The sequence below is a fragment of the Sus scrofa genome, chromosome 2 (assembly GCF_000003025.6).
Source record: "Sus scrofa isolate TJ Tabasco breed Duroc chromosome 2, Sscrofa11.1, whole genome shotgun sequence".
In the NCBI taxonomy this organism is placed as follows: Eukaryota; Metazoa; Chordata; class Mammalia; order Artiodactyla; family Suidae; genus Sus; species Sus scrofa.
The window spans coordinates 82670871-82690463 of record NC_010444.4 but is presented as its reverse complement, the minus strand read 5'-3'; positions in this window follow the sequence as shown (position 1 = coordinate 82690463).

Here is a 19593-nt window from a genome sequence, read left to right as displayed (position 1 = left end):
TGGAGAAAACCAATCTTCATGGCAGCACTGTTTACAACAGCAAAGACATGGAAGCAACATAAATATCCATTGACAGATGAATAGATTAAAAAAAAGGTGTGTGTGGGGGGGTGTGTATACATACATATATGTGTATATATAATGGAATAGTATTCAGCTATAAAAAAGAATGAAATAATGCCATTTGCAGCAACATGGATGGACCTAGAGAGATACTCATACTAAGTGAAGTCAGTCAGAAGGACAAAAACAAATTGATAGCACTTTACATGTGGAATCTTTAAAAATGATGCAAATAAACTAATTTATAAAAGAGAAATAAACTAACAGACATAGAAAGCAAACGTAGGGTTACCAAAGGGGGAGGGGAGAGGAATAAATCTGGAATTTCTGATGAAGAGATATACACTACTATAAATAAAGTAGATAAACAACAAAGACCTATTGTAGAGCACAGGGAACTATATTAAATATCTTGTAATAACCTATAATGGAAAACAATCTGAAAAAGAATATACGCGTATAACTTGATCACTTGGCTGTATACCTGAAACTAACACAACATTGTAAATCAACTATACTTCAATTTAAAAAAAACAAACAGCTCGGTTAGCCCTGGTTGTGTTTGCTCACCTGCCCCGCCCCCCTTTCCAGGCAGATTCCAGAGGACCAGCCCAGCAGCCAGGATCAGACATTCCCTTCACTCTCCAATCCCCACTGCCTCAACCTCCTCAAACCTGCCCAGAGAAGAGCCTCCACCCTGGACCACATGGCTCCCATCAGTAGACTCACTGGAGCCACCCATCCCACTCATTCATCCATCTGCCCAGACATGTATGACTGCACGGCCAGGACACAACTTGTGCCTGGCTTGACATCCTCTACATATTGAGAAACTGGTTACTTTGGGAAATGATCTTTTTTCTAAAGTCTCTTCTAGATGGTCTTTGGCAGGACTAAAGGATTCCTGCTGAGCCTGACACCTGCTTCCTCAAGGCTTGGACCCTAATGATTTCCTTCTTTCCTCCCTCCTTCGCTTCCTCCTGCTTCCCACCAGCACTCATTGAGTTTCCCTAAGACTGAGGCGAGATGACAGAGCCTCAGCTCAGCCCTCCCTCAGAAAGCTCTCACTTTACCTGAGGGATGTTTTGTAAATCCCTGCACATCAGCGTCGTCAAGGCTCTTCCTTCTCGTGTAGGTGACGGATATCTCCCCTCTTTCTGATGCAAAGGAAATGCCTTCAGATCTGAATCATAAAACAGGTATTTTTTTTTACATTTACATACACACAGATCTTTTTACATTTTTCAAAAAGAAATAAAATGGCTCTGCAGGAGTTCCCACTGTGGTGCAGGGGAAATACGTCCAACTAGTAACTATGAGGTGACAGGTTCAATCCCCGGCCTCGCTCAGTGGATTATGGATGCCGCATCGCTGTGGCTGTGGTGGAGGCTGGCAGCTGTAGCTCTGATTCGACCCCTAGCCTGGGAACCTCCATATGCTGAGGGTGTGGCCCTAAAAAGCAAAAAAGAAAGAAAGAAAAAAAGACTCTGCAAAACAAGAATCATTTGGCTGTGTCCAGGAGCCACCCAATAACACCTTCTCTGCCTTTCACCCATGGCTTCACGGCACCTAAAGTATAAGTAGGGCTTTCCCAGACTGTAGCTCCTGGAAAACTTTGCCTGCATGGCAGGTGCAGGTAAACTCCGAGTAACCAAGCTGGTGAGGCTAAAAGTGGTTTCCTATGTCACACTTAGTCCCTCGGGGTTCCTGGGGGCCAATGATCATGCACAAGAACGGCTCAGGTACATTCACTGCCAATCACCTCCAATAACTTTCCATAAATGTCAGTGTGCTTGTATTAACACATGCATATGCCACACACACACACACACACACACACACAAACACACGATAGCTTCCCTATAAAGATGTATTTTAATAAAGTTAACTACAGCCATGAACACACATCGTCTCCAATTTAAATAAATATATACAGAAGTCCCAGTCGTGGCTCAGCAGAAACAAATCTGACTAGTATCCATGAGGATGCAGGTTTAATCCCTGGCTTTGCTCAGTAGGTTAAGGATCTGGTGTTGCTGTGGTTGTGGTGCAGGCCGGCGGCCACAGCTCCATTTCGACCCCTAGCCTGGGAATATGCCATGGCTAAAAAAGACATGAACAAACGAATAAGTAAACTTAAAATTTTTTGCCCTAAAAGTTCTAAGTAGGCTAAACTATTTACAAAATAATAAAAGCCAACAATACTTTTCATTCCCACTGAAGATGATTTTCCATGACCTTGACTTGCCGTGATCTGATTTCCATGACAGATTTTTCACGGGCCGCAGGCCCTCCAGGTCAGATTTTCTTCATCTCCTGGAGCCAGGGTCACACACACTTGCAGCCCTTCTGTCAGACACCTAGTCAGGACCCGGGAAGGATTATTTCAAACCAGGGCCATGAGAAGCAGAAGGAGAGAGGAAACCCCAAGTGACAGACCCACAGAAGAGTCTCCACCTTCCTTGAGGAGGCCTGGGTCTGCTCCCTGAAGGGTCCCGGAGGCTCATTTCAGAGACCACTGGGGGCTCTGAGGTTTAGCTGCCTAAAGACAGGGGTTCATGCCCCAGCTTGGGAGGTCCCCCCATACCTGCCAGGTGAAGGTACACCTGGGAGAAAGTTGAGGCTGCTCTTGGGTGGACTTCCTGAGAACCTGGGCACCAAACTCACACCCACTCATGGAGCAGACCTGAATGTCATTGCCAGTGGCTTAATCGCAGTCTTGAAGATAACAGTTTCTCATTATTATTATTTTTTACTATGCAACTGATGTTTCTTATAGAGTATCAGAAAATGCAGATAAGCAAAAAGAGAAGGAAGGAGATTGCTTAAGGGTTACAAGTTTATTTCTTTTTGGTCTTTTTGTCTATTTAGGGCCGCGCCTGGGTCATATGGAGGTTTCCCAGGCGAGGGGTCCAATCAGAGCTGCAGCTGCCAGCCTACACCACAGCCACAGCAACTCAGAATATGAGAGTCATCTGCAGCCTACACCCAGCTCACGGCAATGACGGATTCTCAACCCACCGAGCAAGGCCAGAGATCAAACCCGTGACCTCATGGCTGCCAGTTGGGTTCGCTAACCGCTGAGCCACAACGGGAACTCCAACAATTTGTCATTATTTTTTAAACCTTAAAATAGCCCCAATTCTTTACATCACATAGACTTTGATCCAAACCTTTGATTTCATTCCAAATTATTCTAAAAGACAAAAAACTTTTAATTGTAGAGATCTTTTTTACTACCACAGGCACTTGCCAAAACCAGCCCTGAATATTGGTTGAATGAGTCTCATCATATTTGTATAAAGCTTTTAACAGTTAACCAAAATTCTTCCTCCTACTGTCTCATTTGATGCACCCAGGAGTCTCGAGGAGGTGGAAGGCTTAGTGAATGCATCCATTTAACAATCAACGTAACAGAGACCCAGTGAGGCACAAGCCTTGCACAGCTAGTAGACAGTAAAGGAGCCAGACCTCTCCAGCTTGTGCTCTGTACCTGCTCAAAATAGAAATACACAGAGAAATGTTCCCTGACATTTTCCAGGCTGAAACACTGAGGCACGGAAAACCTAGTTTACCTATCTTATGTGGTCTGCTATTAACTTATGATTTGAAATGAAAGCTAACTATGAATAATTTTGTATCTATACTTTCCAAAAGGAGAGAGAGAGAGAGAGAATCAGGACTAAATTATGTAAGCTATAAGAGTCTTTTTTTTCTCAGCAGGCAAAATGTAGGCAATAAGCACAGCTGCTGCAAGGCTGTACTGCCGGCTCTCATCTCCTTTGTATGATAGTGACATTTTCAACAAACTGTTTATCACTGGGATTTAGTAAATCAAACTATATTTTTAAAAACCAGAGTCATTATTTAAGGACCTAATGTGAAAATCTTATGTAAGCTGAAGAATTAGTGCCTAGTATTTCTTTCATGCAAATATACCCTGTTTCCACAATTCTAAAGTACACTCTATTCTTTTTTTCTCATTTTAACCTAAGATCAGCATGCATCTGTGAAAGGATGCAGTCAATGTGTCCTACAATAACTGTCCACCAGGTGGCGGTCGTGAGGCAATAATAGGAAACTCCATTGACGCCCTCAGGCAGAATAGAAACATTGCCCACCTCAAAAGCATCTTAGACATGATGAAATACATAATGGCTTCCTTGAAGCAAGATACAATAAGTGCTGATTTTGAATAGCACTAGTACCTAGGTTATACTCTAATCCTAGCTTTAGAAGTCACGAAAAGCGTGAACCTGTGAGATCTCAGGCACCCCAACTTTCACCCCAATAAAAGCCCAACCCTAGAATCCACCCCTCCCCCCAACCCATGGCAGCCTTGCTGTGTGATCCCAGGAGTGCTATGTACCCTCCAGGACTTTCCAGTAGCAAATCTTGTTTTTTCAAAATTCCCTGGTACAACAGATTGTTGCCAGGTTTCAATTTGCAACTAGAATAGGAACCTCAAGGGCAGGTCCAGCCACAGCACTGGTTGGGAAATGTTGTGTGGGTCTTGTCACAAATAGTACCTGTCCAGGTGAGTGCCCCCAGGCATTGCTAGCGGATAGCATCACTATCCATAGGCTGAGACCATACCCAAAAGAACTATTTCTCCTAAATAGCTCACATCACTATTTCATGATGTTTTATACTTGGTGGCTTACATAGAAAATTGCAAATACACATTCTGCACCAGGCAGACAATTATTTCCTTCTTCTCCACTCCAGGCTTCTGTCAATCTGTCCTCACTGCACATTATATAAGCACACCAATCAGTATGATAAAAATGTCCCTAAAAGGGCAGCCAATAAGACATGACATATTTCATGAAAAGAAAAGGAAAAAAAGTTCAGCAATAACTGAAATGTCAACATGGTTTGAAAGAAACCCTATTAGCAATACAAAGATGCTATGCTTGTGATAAGCTTAATTAACAAAATAATAAAGCCTTTTAGAAAAAATACTAATAAAACATTCTGGTGTTGAAAGCTTCTCTCTGATGAGTTGGAAAAGCAAAGAAAAATAATCCAGTTTAGAAAGATTTTGTTTATCCTTCTTTCCTAGAGTTGGAGCCAACAATTCTGATAGTTTGGATTAGCTCTTAATATTTCTAACCATTTGAGCATTCAAATCAACAGTGCACATCTGGGAATAGGCTGTATCACCACAGATGCAGACTGTGGAATGAAGCTTCTCCACCCCTAAGTCACAAGCCTTCTCTCCCACCACTTTGACCAGCAGCCTTTAGCAAAAGGGTAAAAGGAAGTCAGCGACCCCAAGACATTAACACAACCAGGACGTGCACATGGTGCCCATGGGACTTCCTTCTGCCCCAGAGTTTCTAAGAGCTCAGCTGCCCACTAAAAGTACAGTCTTGTAACCAAGTAACCCATCCCATTATGCAGCTTAGTCACTTTTTTATTATTATTATTAATTTTTTTATGGCTGCAGCTGCAGCATATGGAGGTTCCCAGGCTGGAGGTCAAGTTGGAGCTGCAGCTGCCAGCCTGCACCACAGCCACGGCAACACCAGATCCAAACCCTGTCTGCAACCTACACCGCAGCTCAGCGCAATGCCAGAACCTTAACCCACTGAGTGAGGCCAGGGATGGAACCCTCATTCTCATGGATACTAGTTGGATTCGTTACTACTAAGCCACAACAGGAACTCCCCACTTAAAAACAAAACAAAACAAAACAAAAACTACATTATCAAAATTATTACAGTGAAACAATGACAGAGCAGGGTGGGCAGGTTAGTGTGGGTAAGAGGCTCACACAATTCTTGAGGCTTGAGAGAGACGAGACAAGTCTTTTTATCTGGAAACCTCTTTTAGGCTTGAAAGAGAGTTCCTGTGTTCATTTATCCATTAACTTGACAAGTTCATAGTGTCTCCGTACTGCTATGTATAAGATTCACACTATAGGGAAAATAATTGGTGTTTTAGAGTCAAATGGACCTGGATGCGACTGCTGACATCAACAACGCTTTTCCTGAGACTGAATTTCCTCACCTGTTAAGTTAAAATAACATGATCTTTGAGGGTCTTCCTAAGGATCTGAAATAATGTATATAAAATTCCTGACACCTAGTCAATAATAAATGAGAGCTATAGTTACTACAATTTCTTATTAGCATTGTCTCTGTTAAGCAGTCTAAGTCCCCTCTTCAACCCTCCATATTGACCTGGGGGTGATTCTTCCTCTCAACCAACTTCTTCATCTTGACAGCGAGAAATTCATGTTTCCACCAGCTTTTTCTTAACTCGGCTCAACCATGGCAGTTCACAGCCCCTAACAAAGACTTCTTCCTTGATGGAACATTAACCGGGCTCCTGCTATTACCTAGCAAGGGGTCACTGCCTGACACCTAGAAGCCAAGACCAGGGCACTGGCTTTTGAAAAAAGAAAAGGTTCACTCTGTGTTGTACATTCTGTGGGCTTTGACAAATGTATAATGACACATATCCACCCTTACGGTGTCACATAGAAGAGTTTCACTGCCTAAAATCCCCTGGGCTGCACCTATTCATCCCTCTTTCCCCTGAGCCTCTGGCAACCACTAACCTTTTCACTTTTTTAAAATAGTTTTGACTTTTCTAAAATGTCATGTCGTTAAAATCATATAGAATATAGTCTTTTCATATTGGCTTCATTCATTTAACTATACACATTTAAGCTTCCTCTATGTCTTTTTGTTGTTTGATAGCTCATTTCTTTCTCTCTTTATTTTTCATGGTCATCCTGTAGAATATGAAAGTTCCTCGGCCAGGGACTGAATCTGAGTTGCAGCTGCAACCTATGATGCAGCCACAGCAAAGCCAGATCCTTTAACCCACAGTGCTGGGTTGAGGAGCCAAGCCATGCCTCTGCAGCGACTCGACCTGCTGCAGTCAGATTCTTAACCCACTGCGCCACAGCAGGAACTCTAGCTCATTTCTTTTTATTTCTGAGCACTATTCCATTGTATGAATTTACTGTAGTTTGTTTTTCCATTCACCTACTGAAAAACATCTTGGTTGCTTTGAAGATTTGGCAATTACAAATAAAAGTATAACAAACATTCATATACAGATTTTTGTATATGAATCCCCCTACTTTTTTTTTTTTTTTTGGCTATTTCTTGGGCCGCTCCCACGGCATATGGAGGTTCCCAGGCTGGGGTCTAATTGGAACTGTAGCCACCAGCCTATACCAGAGCCACAGCAACACAGGATCCGAGCCGCGTCTGCGACCTACACCACAGCTCACGGCAACGCTGGATCGTTAACCCACTGAGCAAGGGCAGGGACCGAACCCACAACCTCATGGTTCCTAGTCGGATTCGTTAACCACTTCGCCACAATGGGAACTCCAGAATCCCCCTACTCTTGATGTGTAATGGAGTTCCCCTTAGTAACTTTCCATCTGCTGACCCCTCACTCTGCTTGCTGGCCATAAATTCCGGGGTGCCTTCGTGTATTCAGAGTTGAGTTCAGTCTCTCTCTCCTCTTGCAGTAGTCTCACATGGAGTCTTCCTTACCATTCTAACAAGTGTCAGGGAGTTCCCATTGTGGCTCAGTGGTAACAAATCTGATCAGTATCTAGGAGGACACAGGTTTGATCCCTGACCTTACTCAGTGGGTTAAAGACCTGATGTTTCTGTGAGCTGTACTGTAGGTTGTAGACATGGTTTGGATCTGGTGTTGCTGTGTCTGTGGCGTAGGCCGGCGGCTGCAGCTCCAATTCAACCCCTAGCCTGGGAACTTCCATGTGCTGCAGGTGCGGCCCTAAAAAGACAAAAAAAAAAAAAGAAATGTAAACCATTCTTTTTTGTTGTTGTTGTTGTTTTGGTTTTTTGTCTTTTCTAGGGCCGCTCCCATGGCATATGGAAGTTCCCAGGCTAGGGGTAGAATTGGAGCTGTAGCCGCTGGCCTACGCCAGAGCCACAGCAATGTGGGATCTGAGCCATGTCTGCGACCCACACTACAGCTCATGGCAACGCCGGATCTTTAACCCACTGAGCAAGGCCAGGGATCAAACCCGGAACCTCATGGTTCCTAGTCGGATTCATTAACCACTGCGCCAGGATGGGAACTCCTCCAGAAATGTAACCATTCTAACAAGTGTCAGAATCATTTTTCTTTTACATCCCTCTGTCTGTCTGTCTTTGACTAGATGGAGTCACTACCTATTAAGACAGAAAATGGTACTTGGCCTCTTATAGAGTCAGGATGTGTCAGCAGAGGGCCCAGCTGATTCCTCTGAAGCAGGGCCACCACTAGTCTACCCACCACACTGGGCAAACACTCTGCTTCTGAAACAGAATCACAGAGCTGGCTGCCCTTGGAGCCCTGGAGGAAGCGAGATGGCTCCACTCCAGGCTCAGGCCTCCGCCGGCATTGCTGTGGCTCTCCACCACTGTCTTTGCCTCCCCTTGGAGGCTGGCCCGCACCCTCTCTCAGTTGATTCCCCTTATTAGAACTCCCCCCTCCCCCATTTCCCCAGTCCCCTGGAGCCTTGCTGAGTGACCCGCTGACAATAGGACTGAACTGCTGATGCTGATTCTAGGGTCTTCCTCTCAGAGTCACACTTGCAGTGCATCTTGGACTTTTGATGTCTCAGTTTGAAGAGCTGGCAGAGGCCTTGGTGCTCAGCAAGTCTTGTGTTTTCCCCATGATAGCAGTGAGCTGAGGCCCTTACTAAATTGAGGTTACCAGGCATCTGGCCCTTGATATTCCAAATCTGGGTTAGGGCCCAGGAATGTAGGGTTTTAAGAAACACTGTAAGTGAGACACATGCACCCGCATGTTCACTGCAGCTCTATTTACAATAGCCAAGACATGGAAACAACCCAAATGTCCATCGACTGATGATTGGATTAGGAAGATGTAGTATATATACACAATGGAATACTACTCAGCTATAAAAAAGAACAAAAGAGTGCCATTTGCAGCAACATGAGTGAAGTAAGTCAGAAAGAGAAAGACAAATACCATATGATATCACCTATATCTGGAATCTAATATAAGGCACAAATGAACCTTTCTACAGAAGAGAAAATCATGGACATGGAGAACAGACTTGTGGTTGCTGAGAGGGAGGAAATGGGGTGGTTGGGGAGCTTGGGGTCAACAGATACAGACTATTGCCTTTGGAATGGATTAGCAACGAGACCCTGCTATGTAGCACTGGGAACTATGTCTGGTCACTTATGATGGAGCATGAAAATGTGTGAAAATAGAATGTGTACATGTATGTGTAACTGGGTCACCATGCTGTACAGCAGGGAAAAAAATGTACTGGGGAAATAACTATTTAAAAGAAGAAGAAACACTGCAAGGGGAGTTCCCATCATGGCGCAGTGGAAACCCAAATCCGACTAGGAATCATGAGGTTGCAGGTTCAATCCCTAGCCACACTCAGAGGGTTAAGGATCCAGCATTGCCATAAGCTGTGGTGTAGGTTGCAGACATGGTTTGGATCTGGCACTTCTGTGGCTCTGGCATAGGGCGGCAACAGCTCCAATTAGACCCCTGGCCTGGGAACCTTCATATTGCAACCTTAAAAAGACAAAAGACCAAAAAAAAAGAAAAAAGAAAAGAAACACTGCAAGGGATTATCACCTTCAGAGACAATTGGGAGACACTGAAATTCTACCATAACCCTGATTATTTTACAGAAGAGGAAGCTAAGGCCTGCACAGGAGCAATGGCTCACCCAAGGCTGCCCATTCCTTCTTGGCAGATCCAAGTCCAGGGTCAGGTTACTGTCTCCAGGGCAATGTCTATGCCCTTCAATCTGCAGCCTCTGCTCAGAGAAGCAGGAGGCTCAAGCTGGGAGCTTGGGCACTAGATTGGCCAGAGGGTGAGGAGGAGTCCACTCCATCAGTAATGACCCCTCTTCAAACACCCTGTTTCATGGCTGCAGGTGGGTCAGCCTCCCATTTAATACAGGAGACTAGCAGGCCTTCAGGAATAATGACTGTTGCTGTGGATCTGGTCCCTATCCTAAGGGTCAGGAGAGCTGGCTACAGTCGCTAGTGACCTTGAACTAGAGCCACTGTATCCATCTAGGCCCCAGTGTCTTCATGTATAAAATAAGGTAACTGAACTAGATTAGGGTCTCAAAATTTTCCCAAGAAGGAGAGTCCCCGTGAGGGGCTGAGGAGCTCAGGCAGAGTTGCAGTAAGAATTGGGGCTGATGTTAGGGAAGAAAAAGGAGGAAGAAACAGCATCTGTGGGCAGTTCTCAGTGTGAGCCGCCCTGGAAGACAAGAAAACTTTCCTCCAGTATAAGTTCCTTGAACAAGGTAATGAATGGACCCCTTCACATTCTTGGAAAATTATTGCAGACCCTCAACCATCATTCAAATTTTTATTACAGTGTTACTTCTATATGTACAACCATAAAACAATGTATAAAATCCATTCTTATAGGAGTTCCCTTTGTGGCTCAGCGGTTAACGAACCTGACTAGGATCCATGAGGACATGAGTTCAATCCCCGGCCTCACTCAGTGGGTTAAGGATCCAGCACTGCTGTGAGCTGTGGCGTAGATTGAAGGTGTGGCTTGGATCTGATGTTGCTGTGGCTGTGGCATAAGCTGGCAGCTGTAGCTCCGATTTGACTCCTAGCCAGGGAACCTCCATATGCTGTACCTGTGGCCATAAAAAGCAGATAAAGGAGTTCCCATCGTGGCGCAGTGGTTAACGAATCCGACTAGGAACCATGAGGTTGCGGGTTCGATCCCTGCCCTTGCTCAGTGGGTTAACGATCCGGCGTTGCCGTGAGCTGTGGTGTAGGTTGCAGACATGGCTCGGATCCCGAGTTGCTGTGGCTCTGGCATAGGCTGGCAGCTACAGCTCCGATTAGACCCCTAGCCTGGGAACCTCCATATGCCGCGGGAGCGGCCCAAGAAATAGCAAAAAAAAAAAAAAAAAAAAAAAAAAAAAAAAAGCAGATAAAGTAAAATAAAATCCATTCTTTCTTTTTTTTTTGTCTTTTTGCCTTTTTTTGAGCCGCTCCCGCAGCATATGGAGGTTCCCAGGCTAGGGGTCCAATCAGAGCTGTAGCCGCTGGCCTACACCAGAGCCACAGCAATGCAGGATCCGAGATGCGTCTGCGACCCACACCACAGCTCATGGCAACGCTGGATCCTTAACCCACTGAGCAAGGGCAGGGATCGAACCCACAACCTCATGGTTCCTAGTCAGATTCGTTAACCACTGCGCCACGACAGGAACTCCAAATCCATTCTTATAGATAACTGCTAACTGTAGAACAAAACTAAAATCAGATACCATAAAGGCAATAAAATGCAAATTCATGATATTACATGAATGTGACAGGTAAGTGGATGATATTGTCTGGCAGAAACTCAATTGCCAGTTTGGGGTTGATAGCAGCAAAGTGTTAGCTCAGTGCTGGTCCTATATTAAGACTTTTTCTCTGTTGTGATTTTGAAAATATAGCTCCCCCCAAACATCAGTTTGAACACGACCCAGAGGTAGTTCTCCTGACTGTAGTTTAGGAGAAGGAGACCTTTCACTTAGCCACAAACTCTGCAAGTGAGCAATGCCCATGTCACTTGATAACTCTGTAAAGTTTTCTCTTTCATTTGAAGATATGTGTCTGCATTCAGTGGGCAACTAATCCAATTATTGTTACACTCCAGAACAGAGCCATTTTTCAAGGCATACTGACTACTAAAATTATTGTTAATTGAATGGTTGAAAATTGAGATTTTTCAAAGACTGAGACCACAGGGCACATCCACTGGAAATGTAAACATGGACGTTATGGGGCAAGTTCCTTCTTAGTCTGACATGTCTATGTTTGGTGTGTTCTGAGATGATTCAATTCGCTCACATTTCTGGGTTCAGCCTGATGCAAAAAAATCTCTCTCAGGGATGTAGCACACCAGGAAGTCAATTGAATTTTACTTGGTATAAACTCAGTAATAAACACAAATCAAAGGATAAACACAGGATTCTGATGACCAGAGCACGACTGAAGGGTGGTCCCCTAGACGATTCAGAATCTGTTTCTAGTAACTGATACAGATTATCATCACCATGGAAACCAAAATTTTCATTTTTTTTTTTTTGGTCTTTTTTTCTTTTTGCCTTTTCTAGGGCCGCTCCCTTGGCAAATGGAGGTTCCCGGGCCAGGGGTGTAATCAGAGCTGTAGCCGCTGGCAGACATGTGGGATCCGAGCCGTTTCTTCGACCCACGCCACAGCTCCCGGCAACGACGGATCCTTAACCCACTGAGCTAGGCCAGGGATTGAACCTGCAACTTCATGGTTCCTAGTCAGATTCATTAACCACTGAGCCACAACAGGAACTTCCCCCAAATCTTCATTTTCATACGGAATGTACAGGTCCTTGAGAAATTGTCCAACTCTGAGAAAGGGGAGTTCAGCAGGAAAAGTTAAACTCTGTCAAGAACTGGCTCTGGAAGTTTGGGTCAGTGTTCACATCTTTGGGGATCTGTTTCCTTGTCTCTGAAAGCATCCTACAATCCCCCTTCCTTCACGAGCTCACTCTGAAAGGGAACGAGGCGTGTATGAGAAGGCATTTAACCCTCACAAGGCTAACAGATGGAAAACACAATCACAGTGGCAGTGAAACTGACAGCACTAATGGCCTGAACCTAGCCAGAACACAGATTGGGACTTGAACCCACGTGCCAGGACTTAAGCCCAGCCAAAATCCCCCAGATTGGGACTCGAACCCAGCCTAAAGCCAGATTGGGACTTAAACCCACAGTTTTAAATCCGAGTTACTCACCCTGTGTCTGGACTCACTAAGGTTCAGGTTCTTTACGCCTCCGTGCAGGAGGAATTCAGCAAGAGACAAGGTGAGAGGCAAGAAACAGATTTAATAGGATAGGACGCTTAATAAGAGATGCAAGCGGGCAGGAAGGAAGCTCTGCCCTGAGGCTCCGGTGGGCCAGTCTTATCATCCTAGGGGCACGGGGGCTGGAAAGGCCCGCCTCTTCCTTTTTGGGAGTAGCAGCTCCTCCTTAACATCCAGTAAGGTGTGTATTCCAATCAGCTGAAGGGCGGTCTTCAAACTCTAGCCCTTGGTCTGAATCTAAATGCAGACCTCATCCCATCCCCCACCCAAAGACCTGAGGCAGTTCTAGCACCTCCACTAGTTAAGCAAGCCTGCCTTGTTCTGGCGGTTTTCCTAAACTACAGTGGTCGCTCCCAGCATCTCCCAGGTTTCCCTCATTATCTATGATCTCCTACTGGGACTTCTACAACCACCTGTGCCTCCTCTATCCCTGGCAGCAGGGCCACTAGATTATAGACTAGAGGTTGACCTCCAAATGCTTTGAAATGTCTTAGTCTGGGAACAGATGCATCTTCTGGCCTTTCTTTCTGGTCCTTCCTGTTTAGGCCACCGCCAGCAAGTAAGGGAGGTGATGATTGGCTAGCTTTCTGAGAGTCTAAGAGCAGTAAGGGCCCATTCCTTGCTCTCTGCTGCCCTCTTCAGTAGAGAAGTTGGCCTTGCATCGAATGGGGTCTCTGCAGCGAGTCCGGAACTACCGTGTAGGCCCAACCAAGTCTTAGGGCCTTCTGGGCTTCTCAGCTCAACAGTCCAGCCCCAACCCCTTTTCGGAATCCCACAGCTCCAGCCTGGCCCTGATTCACTTCAGGCTGCAAGTCCGTAGGCCTTGTATAAACCTTTCTGTTCATTTTTCAGTCTGCATGATTCTTTCTTCCCTGCTCTTGTTGTTACGGCTTGGTTAAGATGATTTTAGGGCCCTGAGACCCCATAAGGAATTCTCCTGTCTATTGATTTCTGATTATTCATTAGCCACCGAGGTAAGAAAGACATGCACTGTTGTTCTAATTCCATTTTAATGTCGAAAGTCTATTTGCATGTCTAATTCTACTTTTAATGACTCATGTTTGCATTAGTCTTTGAACACCCTTGAGGCTGTGCTACCAAATAAGCAGTATCTTTGTTTGCCACTCACAGCCACATTTTCCTTTAGACCAGAGAAGCAATTTCCAAATGAGCCACTTGGGACTCACAGAGGGATCCAGGGGGTTCAGGGAAGAAAATAGTAGAACTTTTATTTTTATATAGTATGTTTAATATAATTCTTCTTAAATAACAACCTCCAACAATGTTTTATAATATATATAATATACTAGTGGACTAGTAAAGGTGTAGCATTTATAAATACTTATATATTGTGAAGGAATGCTAATTTTATTTGATTTGTTTTGCTACAGAAGGGATATATAATGATGAAAGTTGGAGAGTGCTGTTCTAGTTGAGTATTTATCATCCTGGTTATGTTTCAGAATCACTGTGGGAGCTTTTTTTAAAAGTATATTATGGAGTTCCCATTGTGGCTCAGTGGGTTAAGAACCCAACACAGTGTCCATGAGGATGCAGGTTAGATCCTTAGCCTCCCTCTGTAGGTTAAGGATCTGGCAGTGCTCAGGTGTTGCTGTGGCTGTGGCATAGGCCAGCACCTGCACCTCCAGTTAGACCCCTAGCCCAGGGGCTTCCGTATAACGCAAGTGAAGGTGTAAAAAGAAAAAAAAAAAAAAAGTATCTTATGCCCTAACCACATCCCAGACTCAGTAAACCACACTTTTCAGGAATAAAGTGAGGGATATGTGAATTTTTAAAAAGCATCCCGTGGCGATTGTGACACAAACACCTTTGCTACAAATTACATAGTTCTCAAGACTGTCAGCTCACGAGGGCAGGTTACATCCGTCTCATTCATCATTGTATCTGTAGAGCCTCGCATACTGCCTGACACAGATGTTCCAGAAGTATTTGCTGAAGGAACGAATAACGAACAAATGAACCACAATCCAGAGATGGCCCCTGCCAACTCCCCCAGCCTCTGTTTTATCCTTTGTGTTTCCATTTGACTGTTTTGCACAGTTGAGAACCAATCACATGTAAAACGGAGCAGCTTATTTGATCACTTTTAGTAAACAGATGTTTACGCCTGAAAGTGACTGAAGTGTAGCATCGTTTATCATTTAGCATCTCCTATTACAAATCAGACTACACAGGACATCTTTCTACATAAAGCTTTCTTCTATATATCGAGTCATAGGCACAGGATAGAGCCCCAGAGGGGGATTTCTAAAGAGTAAGACCATTTTAAAGGCTGCTGCAGAAAGGACAAATTAACACTGACCCCAGAAGCAGGACATTCTGGTTTAAGGAACCAGAGCTTTCACGGTATTCATGATCCAGCAGAGAGAGGATCTTCAGGAGAAACAGAGAAAGCGAGCTTGTGCCCCTCTGCCACAGCGCTCGCCTCATGCTGGAGAGCAGGCGAGTCGGACTGCCACCAGGAATCGAAGGGACTTGTTGGAAATGTTTTTTCTTCTAAAGAAGAGTGAAGTGGCATTCCCGTCATGGTGCAGCGGGAACGAATCCGACTAGGAACCATGAGGTCGTGGGTTTGATCCCTGGCCTCGCTCAGTGGGTTAAGGATCAGGTGTTGCCATGAGATATGGTGTAGGTTGCAGAGGTGGCTTGGATCTGGCATTGCTGTGGCTGTAGTGTAGGCCAGCAGATGTAGCTTTGATTAGACCCCTCGCCTGGCAATCTCCATATGCACATATGCAGCAGGGGTGGCCCCAAAAAAAGGCAAAAAAAAAAAAAAAAAAAAAGAAAAGTGAACTGATTTTGATCAAAGGGTATTGTCAGATCTCTGTAATTTTTCTGGAGCTTTGTGGTGCAGCAAAAAGGCTTAAAGTGTCTAATTGTGGAGTTCCCATCGTGGCACAGTGGTTAACGAATCCGACTAGGAACCATGAGGTTGAGGGTTCGATCCCTGCCCTTGCTCAGTGGGTTAAGGATCCGGCGTTGCCCTGAGCTGTGGTATAGGTTGCAGACGCGGCTTGGATCCCGCGTTGCTGTGGCTCTGGCGTAGGCCAGTGGCTACAGCTCTGATTAGATCCCTAGCCTCAGAACCTCCATATGCCTCGGGCGCGGCCCTAGAAAAGGCAAAAAGACAAAAAAAAAAAAGTGTCTGTGTTCTAGTTTCCCTGTTTCTACCCCTTACTGGCTGTGACCCGTAGATTCTCCAAGCCTAAGTTTCTAGACCAGAAATGTGAATATTCACAGCTATGCGACAGGGCTATTGACTCTGAAGCACTATTATGTGTTGGAGATAAAAGAATTAGTTTTTATACTGGGAGTGGCTCCCATGAAAAGATGCCATTCTGCCACTCCTCTTTTACAGTGGACTGTTTACCCACAGGGGGGTTGACTGCAGAGTCAGCTGCAGGCTCTGAGGAGATCAGACCAGTCCAAGCACTGTTTTGCTTTTCCTGGCAGGTGTGCCAGTAAAACCAGTCGGGCAAGTTCCCGAGGTGCCAAGACGCTCTCAAGGGAAGCAGCTTCCCTCTCCTGCTCTTCAAGGACTGCTCACTCCAGAAGCCAGCAAGCAGTGTCCTTTGCAATGTTTGGGTGGAGCCCAAGGGCAAGGCCTGTGTTTCATCTTTGGTGGAGGGTCCCTAGTTCCCAAACTTTGGTGTGTGTGAGAGTGACCTTGGGGTGTTCAAAAGATATGCAAGCACCCCCCCCCAGAGATTCTGATTCTGTGGGTTCTGGGGTGGTGCCCAGGAAGCTGCATTTCCTCCCATGATTCTGAGGAAGGAAGCCTGAAAGCTGGGTTTGGGGAAACACGGGCAGAGCAGACACAGCCTAGGATGGGGAACCGGAAGACTTGAATTTGAGGTGAGAGAGTCCCACTTACCTCAGCATAAACCTCAGAAATCGTTCTGCTTCACTGGCCCTGTGTCTTCATTTTAAAGCTTTTACAACCAAGGGGGCAATATTCATATGTCAACAGGCCCATTGCAGAGCCTCCTTGCCTGCCCAACTGGCATCTCTCACAAGCGTCCTATCTTAATACATCTATTTCTTGCCCATTAAAAAAAAAAAAAAAAAAAAGGCTGTTGCTCAGAGATTGAATTAAATTAGAAACTGTACACAGGAAAATACCCCTGCAAAGCACACATTTAAGGTCCTAAAGGTTGTCTCTCGCCCTTTGCATCGAAATCAACATGGATGACAGCTGGCTAGTTTACACCATATCCCCAACTGGAGCCTCGGCCCTGAGATAAGAGTTGTCCTCTGTCCTGTTTGTGTGTTTTGTTGTGACAGAGCAATGCTGGCCTCCCACCAAGCAGTGCTTCCAGATTTCCTGCATGGCGCTCCTTGTGCCTGGAGGGATGGCTGCTGTGATCCGTCTTGGGATCCCCATCAAACCTGCAAGTATGTGTCTCCCTGAGGTGATGGATCTGGCAGTAACTCACTTGACCAGCAAGAGTACATTACCCTCATGAATTTCCAAAGTGGGTAAGTCTCCTGATAGGGGTGATATGGAGAGTCCACTGATGATGGGGGGCTGGCCCATGGTCTGTGCCAACCGTTGCTCTGGATACCTTAACAGACCTCATCTTTATTTCCTTCTTTTCAACAGAGACTCAAGGAAGTTAGGTGATTTGCCCAAGGTCATAGAGCTGGTAAATCGATAAGCCAGGCTTCCAATCCAATCAATCCTGGTCTGCTCAACTCTGAAGCTTACACAAGATGTGGTTTCTTTTTCTTTCTTTTTTTTTTTTTTATGGCCAGACTCACAGCATATGGAGGTTCTGAGGCTCGGGGCTAAACTAGAGCTGTAGACACAGGCCTACGCCACAGCCACAGCAACACCAGATCCAAGCTGCCTCTGCAACCTATACCACAGCTCATGGCAACACCAGATCCTTAACCCACTGAGCAAGGCCAGGGATCAAACCTGCGTTCTCATGGATACTAGTCAGATTCATTTCCACTGAGCAAGATGGGAATTCCAGGATGTGGTTTCTATCTTCAAAGAATTTTTCCTTAGTTAGGGAGACTAGGGAAGCAGTGGTGAACAATATAGGAGAGCATGTCATTCAGTATTAAATGAGATTGGGGGATAAACAGTGTTAGCACTATTATTTATTTATTTTGAGTGAAATTTGCCACAATCACAATGCCAAGCACCTAATGGATTAAGGGATACACACAGTAGTGTTACCTGCCTTTTAATTATCAACCTAGTCCAACTACAAAGCTTACAAGATGCAAAATGAACCTACCCCAAGCCCAACTCTAATCCAGGTATCTAAACAATTTCCTGTTTACCATTTCACACACCAAACCATAATTTTCTGGAGATAACGTGATTTTAGGTGTAAATATGTTTGAGATATGTTACCAATCTACCATTTACATCTTTTTTTTTTTTTTTTTTTTTGGTCTTTTTGTCATTTTGTCTTTTAGGGACGCACCACCAGCATATGGAGGTTCCCAGGCTAGCAGTCGAATTGGAGCTGTAGCTGTCAGCCTACACCACAGCCACAGTAACGCAGGATCCGAGCTGCATCTGCAACCTACACCATGGCTCACAGCAATGCCAGATCCTTAACCCACTTGACCGAAGCCAAGGATTGAACCTGCAACCTCATGGTTCCCAGTGGGATTCGTTTCTGCTGCGCCACGACGGGAACTCCAGAATCTTTAATAGATATCTGCAATATTCCCCTTGGACAGTTCTCCCTAATATTTAAAAATATCCAAATGGCATTCCCCCAATAGCATTTTTTTCCTGTCCATCTTAACATTTCAATAGTTATGGCTTTAAAGATAAATAAAATTGTCCAGTTTTACAGTGCCCCAAGTGTTCAGGCTGGAGATGGGATACTGTTTTCTTTGCTGACTGTGCCTGCATTCCCAGAATTCACTGCAAAGATGGCATTCAACACTGTGCTGATTGGAGTGATGAAAATTTATGTGAATAGAAGACTTTTCTAACTATTGTTTTGGAAAGGCTTAAACACTGTTATAGTTCCTTTAAGAGTTCTCTCCCCACAAAATGACGTATGTATCTTAAAGGTGTGTAGGGGTAGGGGTGGGGGTGGGGGTGGAGGAGCTACTAAAGCATGATTCAATGTTATGTAATCAAGAAAAAAAAATGATTAGAAATCAAACCCAACCTTTAGTGACCTTCAACTCATTTTTAAGCTTGTTTCCAAACTTGAGAATGGAGCTTTCTGCCCTGTACACCACAGGGCTATTATGGGGATGACACAAGTGTACTCTACTTCGATTATTTCAACAAAGAAAGGATATTAATCTTAAGAATCCTCAGCACAAAATCGATGGCTATCTCTTCATTAGTGTAGCCCTGGTTTAGATCCAGCGGAAAGTTATTTTGGCTCAGGGATGGTTTTAAAAGCAGTGGATAACAGTCAGCAAATAGAACAGCCAAAAAAACCAACCAGACCAGAAGCATCTGCCCCCTCCAGCCTGCCAGGGCCTGAAAATTCTTTCCAGTAGATATGGAGGTCAAGAGTAGACCTGGGTTTGAATCTCCTCCTACCACTTCAGGGGCCGTGGGACCTGACAAGCGATCTCCCCTATAAAAGAAAGTTTACCTTTGAAATGTGACTCTTTTGGGGAACTTGTTGTAATAGTGATATGAGTTGTACAGTGCTCAACATATAACAGCCACAGGA